The sequence below is a fragment of the Paramormyrops kingsleyae genome, chromosome 1 (assembly GCF_048594095.1).
Source record: "Paramormyrops kingsleyae isolate MSU_618 chromosome 1, PKINGS_0.4, whole genome shotgun sequence".
Classification (NCBI taxonomy): domain Eukaryota; kingdom Metazoa; phylum Chordata; class Actinopteri; order Osteoglossiformes; family Mormyridae; genus Paramormyrops; species Paramormyrops kingsleyae.
In genome coordinates, this window is record NC_132797.1 from 5,960,366 (window position 1) to 5,966,587 (window position 6,222).

The following is a 6,222-nucleotide window of genomic DNA, read 5'->3' on the forward strand; positions in this document are numbered from 1 at the left end:
TGAATATGATCTTTTGCGATGAAGCCATAGTTCAATTACAAGATTTTATTTGAACCGCTAATTACTAGCTAGTAATGAGCATACTTAGCATTGAATGGCGGTAAATAGCTAATCAATAGCAATTGACATAAACAGGAACTTGGTTTCTGGGAAGGAAACATCTTCAGCTGCAGGGCCCCAGACTCTGGATTTTGGATGGTCAGATATTTTCAGGCAGGAAAAGGCCTTCAGGTGTTTATCAATGGCCCAAGAGGCAAACCTGAGCGCTGTAGTATGTTTTTGGGGCTGCCGAGAGCTAGCCATGATGCTAACGAAGCTATTCCCCATTGCCATTGACCTGAACTGAACTGTAAACAAGGCTTACAGGCAGCCTTCCCCATACTCTCTCTTCACTCTATCATATCTACCATAAAAATATCTTCCAAGTGGCCACAGGAAGTGGATACCTTCCTGGAAGACAAGAATGTCTTCACTTGGTGGTTACATTTGAACAAAACTTTACAATTTATTAGCATAATTGAAAGATTTATATCATCTTACGCAGCTGAGCAGGTGACAGCGATTTAAGGGTCTGGAATAATGATGACATGTTGAGCGCTCAGAGATTTCGGCGGCCACCAGACCCTAATCATCCAGAGACGAGTCTTTTCCCGAAAAAAGTTGGCGGCATAATTAAGGTTCACGACGCCTGCTTTCATAGATAATTAACTCAGGGTTCGTCTGAAAGTGGGCACCCGCTGGAGTGAACGGGACACCTCGGAATAATTACAGCTGAAATGATCAAAGGAAGAAGGAGGACATTGCAAAAAAATAAGCACAAACACACACACACACACACACACACACACACCAGTTAAGAGTTCCACTGATATCTCAGCAACCTCAGACATCACTCGTGGTCTAGTTACTAAGTGATGGCCGCCGCCCTACTTCCTGTCACATGGGCATGGGGAGAGATCATAATCTCGGTTGCGTGGAGGACCCAGGACAGCGGGTGAGACGGCTTTGAGGCTGATGCAGAGACACTTGACAGGAATGCAGATGGAGCGCTTGAGGCTCCCCCAGTAATTTCCAGGTGATTTCAATCGTGCACGTCACACGATTAGAGGCAGGACGACAGGATGGACGCCGCTCTGGTGGTGGTATTGGGGGGAGGGGATTAATAGCTCCATTTTTATCTCTTTCTCCCCGCCTTTATGGGTGGATGAATAAACATGTGTATTAATATGCCTTATTATCTATCCATATCTTATGCCTATCAGCTACAAGGCAGAGCAGAATAATCATAACATCTGAGCCCTTCGCATCTTACCGCCAGCCGAATTCCCACGATGCTCGTCTCAGGTTCTGCAAGCCGCAAGCTCTGCACGCCCGCCGTCGCTTTCCAGAGAGCACTAATTAGAGGAGAATTAATTAACTAATTGGTCAGATCGAGTCACTCCTCTGGCAAAAAAATGCAGTGTACGTATTAACCATGAGGCTAAGTAACCCTGAGTAATGCAAGATCAATATGTAGCATCTTAGAGATGCTACAGGCGTGGGCTTATGGGTAATAAACCATCACACTCATAATGAGCATTACACAATAACAGAGCCGTGAGGTTTAGTAGTCATGCTTCTTTCCTTGGTTTTAACCTTTCTTTCCATGAAATTATTAATTCTAAACCTGAAGGCACAGAGTCATCTTTGAGTTATCTTTTTATCCCATACCCCCGCTTCCCCCACAACAGTCAATAATAAGCAAAGACGGCACACCCCTTGACATCAGATTTAACACAGGAGCTTGGGGCTCATCTGGAGACCAATCAAATTACCCACCTTGGAGAGCCATCTCTTTCCCTGAATCAGAGCTGAAATTAGTCACAGCAGGGGCTCAATTGTATTTACCTGCCCTCTTCTGACCTTTGCTAATGCTTAAGTACCATGTCCGAATGGTTCTCACAACCGGGTCAATTAACCAATTATAAAAATGAGCCAATCAAAGTCGGCCACAGAATCACACGAGTATGTCCAGGACATTAATAGGTAGATCAAAGAGAAGTGGTTTACTGCTGTGCTGTATTGACTGACTCTGGAGAATTCCTAAATGAGTGCAGTGAGTCAGCTCAGTTCTCACAGTTTTTACCCCCAGATGTACACACTCTTTGACCTTTCCAGATGGAAGCAGTCTCCAATTAAGGACTTGATCAGAACGAGAACTTCTTCCACATTTCCACCAATTCACCCCAGATAAGGCAAAAGAGCAGTGATTGCGTGATTTCCCTGAATGACAAATACAGTAAAAAATACAATTAAATCAGTATCTTTATGACAAAAAATTGAGAGTTTCATGTTGTATTACAAAGTTTTGGCAAAAAAATATTTCAATTTCAATTTTATGCTGATGGACAGCAATGGGATCTTCGTGCAGCCTGACAGACATGGGAGTCCATGAATGAATGAATGAATGAATTAAAGAATGAACGAATGAATGCCTTTATTGTCATTGCACAAAAGATCGTGGAAATATCATTCGGACTAGCAGATGAACCAATAACATAAAAAACAGATAAGATCATCACAAGCATTGAGATACTTAACCATCATTTACCACAATCTCTGTCATGCATGAATAAAAAGAAAAGCAATACAAAAAATAAGTGTAATAATTCCCTGCACCTTGGACAGAGCACCAAGACTCAGCTGTGATCCTTACAAATCAAAGGAACAAGGCAAAAGCAAGTTACAATAATCTAATCTCCTTAATAAACCCATGAGCACGGTGGATCCGCTTCCATGATCCCCACTGGCGCGGGGCCAGCTCTGTCGGTTACATCCTGGCAAAGACAGACGGAACCACCCGGAACGGCCACGCATGGATACGTTCCCCAGCCGAGGTGAAAAATCTCATTACGTGAAAGATGGCAAAACACACACGCTGTAATCTCACCGGAGGGATGCGATCGCGCGCCCCGCCACACGGGCAAAATGTCAAACACGCCCGCTTCACGACTGCCGTCGGGCCGGCGTCTCTGCGGGTCTCAGGTGGGGCTTAAGTAAAGCCGCTCAGAATTCCAGAATGGCCCGGAAACTCGGACGACAGTGGGTGACCAAACCTGTTTGCTTTGGTCAGGACACACAGGTGTCGAATAAGCCGAAATTAAAAAGCCAGATTTACCGAAGCACCTAGAGGTCGTGAGTGGCATTACGGGTCGGACACTTAATAACCACACAAGCTTTCAAGGGCCAATTTAATCTAGGCCTGAAACAATTAGCTTACATACTCCCCGCCAGAAAAGCACTCAACGCTTTGAAAGAAACCACAGATGTTTGACTTGTTTCCTTACATAAAGGCCAGCATATTAACACACATGCAACTAATAAATGGCACATATCTGACCTTGGTGAGCTGAGGTCCACACATGAAGGTGACCCATCTGCCCATCCATGTTCCGACTGCTTATCCTGGTCGGGGAAACGGGGGATGATGATTATCATTATGGGGGATCATGCTGAGGGGAAATATATTTGAATTCATTGTTTTTCTTTTTTGCTCGCATTTCTCATTCTTTGGTCATTACTAGTTTTATTATTTGTCTTGGTTTTCTAGGGCTTTGCTCCTGTGCTGTTGTAGGCTGAGGAGAGGATCGATTTGGCTTTTGTTTGAGGGCTCACTTGTGAGCTGAAGGGCTCATATTACCCGGCATAGACCATGAGCACGTGTGTGGATTTCATGCCTCTTAATGCTTCATGGCACTTAAACTACCTTTATTTGTCTGACACTTTAATCCAAAGTGACTTACAGGTCAGTGCAAGTAATAAGTACATTAAACACCACCAGAAGTAGCACACTGTCAATACGTGTAGGAAGCCTATCTGAAATGGTCCTTTACTTGCCATTTGCACAAGAAAATTGGAACTCTCCTCTTTGCCTGCCCCATCTTGTTCCCCATGAGAGACACATACAGGTGAGAGTAAGCTTTGGGGGTGGGGGGCTTGACAGGGCAAAGTCAGCCAGCATGGAGGACCCCTGGAGCTGGGTGTTATAGGGGACCTATAATGCTCATTGTCACTGTTCATAATTTTATTTTTGGGGTCTAATAGAATAAATTTATATCTGTCTATAAGTCTGTCAGAAATGCTCTGTTAGAGCTTTAAGCCCCACCCCTGGTGATTGGTCAGTTTGCCCGATTGGTCAGCTTGCCCTACGCGTTACACCCCAGTCTTGCAAACTGCAGACAGATTCTTGCAGGTAGGCAGTCAATAAGGATTGTGTTACTAGGTGACCTCACCATGTTACAGAAGTAGGAGCTAAAATTCCAACAAGGCGTTTCAGGCAGATTAAAGAAGAGAGGTTTCAGTGGTAAGCGTTTTGGTGTGTCCTTTGAGCCTTAGGAGTTTCCAGAATGTTTACAAGCACATAAAACTGTATAACACACTATAGGGAAGGGAAAAACTGGGAAAGCATAACCTTTAAGGGCCCATAGATATGTGATGATTCTGCAGATGCTGGGGCTGGAGTGAGTGACCTTCATATGTGAAGGGAATGTGTAGGGAATATGAAGCTGATCATGCATGAGGTCTGAAACACAACAACAATGAAGTGCGGGGTAGGGATGGAGTACAGTATGAGTACCACACCTATCCCGAGGAGAAAGAGAGATTCTGCAGACTTAGGATATGCTTGTTCCACCACACTGGGGGTAGAGTCAGGAACAGACAGAATTTGATTTTTGGCCATTTAGCCTAGTCACAGTCACACATTTGGACTTTGATGTAGTGGGAGAAGCCTCAGAACTAGGTTTCCACTGCTATGTGACGGACAAGGTGATTTTGAGGGTTTTTTGAAGTTGCTGAAGGTCCTATTATTAAATTACCTTGAGTGTTTTCTGAAACTTGGACAGTGCAGAGGGGAGACTGGAAAATGTGACCCTAATTTAGCAACTACAGTATTACACAATTCATCAAGTGTTTTCATGTGTATTTCGGAATAATTGTATGCTGTTGTTTTTTGTAATAGTCCTCAGAGGAGGGTCCCATTTTAGAAGCTTTTTTAGAGAGTTACGGTTAATTCCCGGATTGATGTGCTCAGACCCTATATTCGCTGCGAAAAGGATGTTTGATGATGAAGTAGATTCCTCTAGGCCCTGACAAGTATTTATTTATTATTTCACATTCCACAAACTAACATAAGCAGCCTAAAGCGTCGTCACAAATTTGTACGTCCTCTTAAGTGGAACGCCATGCTCATTAAACTGATGTTTTTTTCCAGTACATTCCGTGGTCAGCAGAATGACTCATGTAATGGAGTGTTGTTCAGCATACACAGGTGTGTGTCTCCCCTCATGTATAACACTAACAAAGCAGGCTGCTAGGTGGCCGACCTACTGAGGGAGATCCTCACCACGGAGCTTCTTCGTGGTCTTCAGTGGGAGGTAGGAGACCACAGTGACCTGAGCGGACCCACCATAACTCTGGCTTAACTACATGGTCTTCTTTTGTAGGATTTCCACAAATCATATATACATGCAAGACTAAATCTGCCACAATAATGGGCCCAGCCACCATGGGGGTGCCAAGGAGAACTGCCCCCCCTCAGGCACTCCCAAGTTTCAGCAAATTGAAATTTAGCTAATTTTAATACCCCTTTGATGACTGTTTTTACCGCCTAGCAAGTAAGTTTTTTGTGTGATTTTCAAGAGTTTGAATTACCATTAATCAATCAAACCCCCAGCCCTCACCGATAATCCTGAGACCCACCCAGTATCTCCTGGTTGCAACCGGTCCTGCATAATTATCAGTAATCAACATCCCATGGTTCCATTTTCATTGGAATTTTATTGCAAATCAACAGCAGTAGCTTTTAGCGTCCGTGTCTGACGCCGAACCCCCCCATGTGTGATGGTCCGCAGGAAGCCCATGCCTCTGGCTGTAGAGTCACAGGGAGACGGCTGTAGAGTCGCCTGGGCTCGCGGTGGCTTCCCCTCGCGGTGGGTGGTGCAGTAAGGAAGATTAATGGCGTGCACTCGTGTTACAAATCAACTTGGGGGCCCCTTCCCATCGCTCCCGCGGCGACACCAGACGTCTGATTGATAAGCCCACAAGCCAACGTGAAGTTACTTTTCCGTTGCTTTACTACAGTGAATTTTCATCCTGCGGCTCATTCTCCTCCAGGCTCTCTGTCGGCTTGCCAGCCTGGGTTACTGTATATAGCACCCAGTACCACTCACTTCACCTCATAAG

General features: G+C 44.8%; 1 long non-coding RNA gene across 1 annotated transcript; it reads right to left on the reverse strand.

The window, feature by feature from the left end:
- Nucleotides 1-758: 758 nt before the first annotated feature.
- On the reverse strand, nucleotides 759-1,883 carry LOC111833233 (uncharacterized). Its single transcript, XR_002835705.2, has 3 exons — nucleotides 1,819-1,883; nucleotides 1,313-1,394; nucleotides 759-1,192 (listed from the first exon to the last, which is right to left on the reverse strand). It is a non-coding gene; the product is annotated as an uncharacterized lncRNA (long non-coding RNA).
- Nucleotides 1,884-6,222: the final 4,339 nt, after the last annotated feature.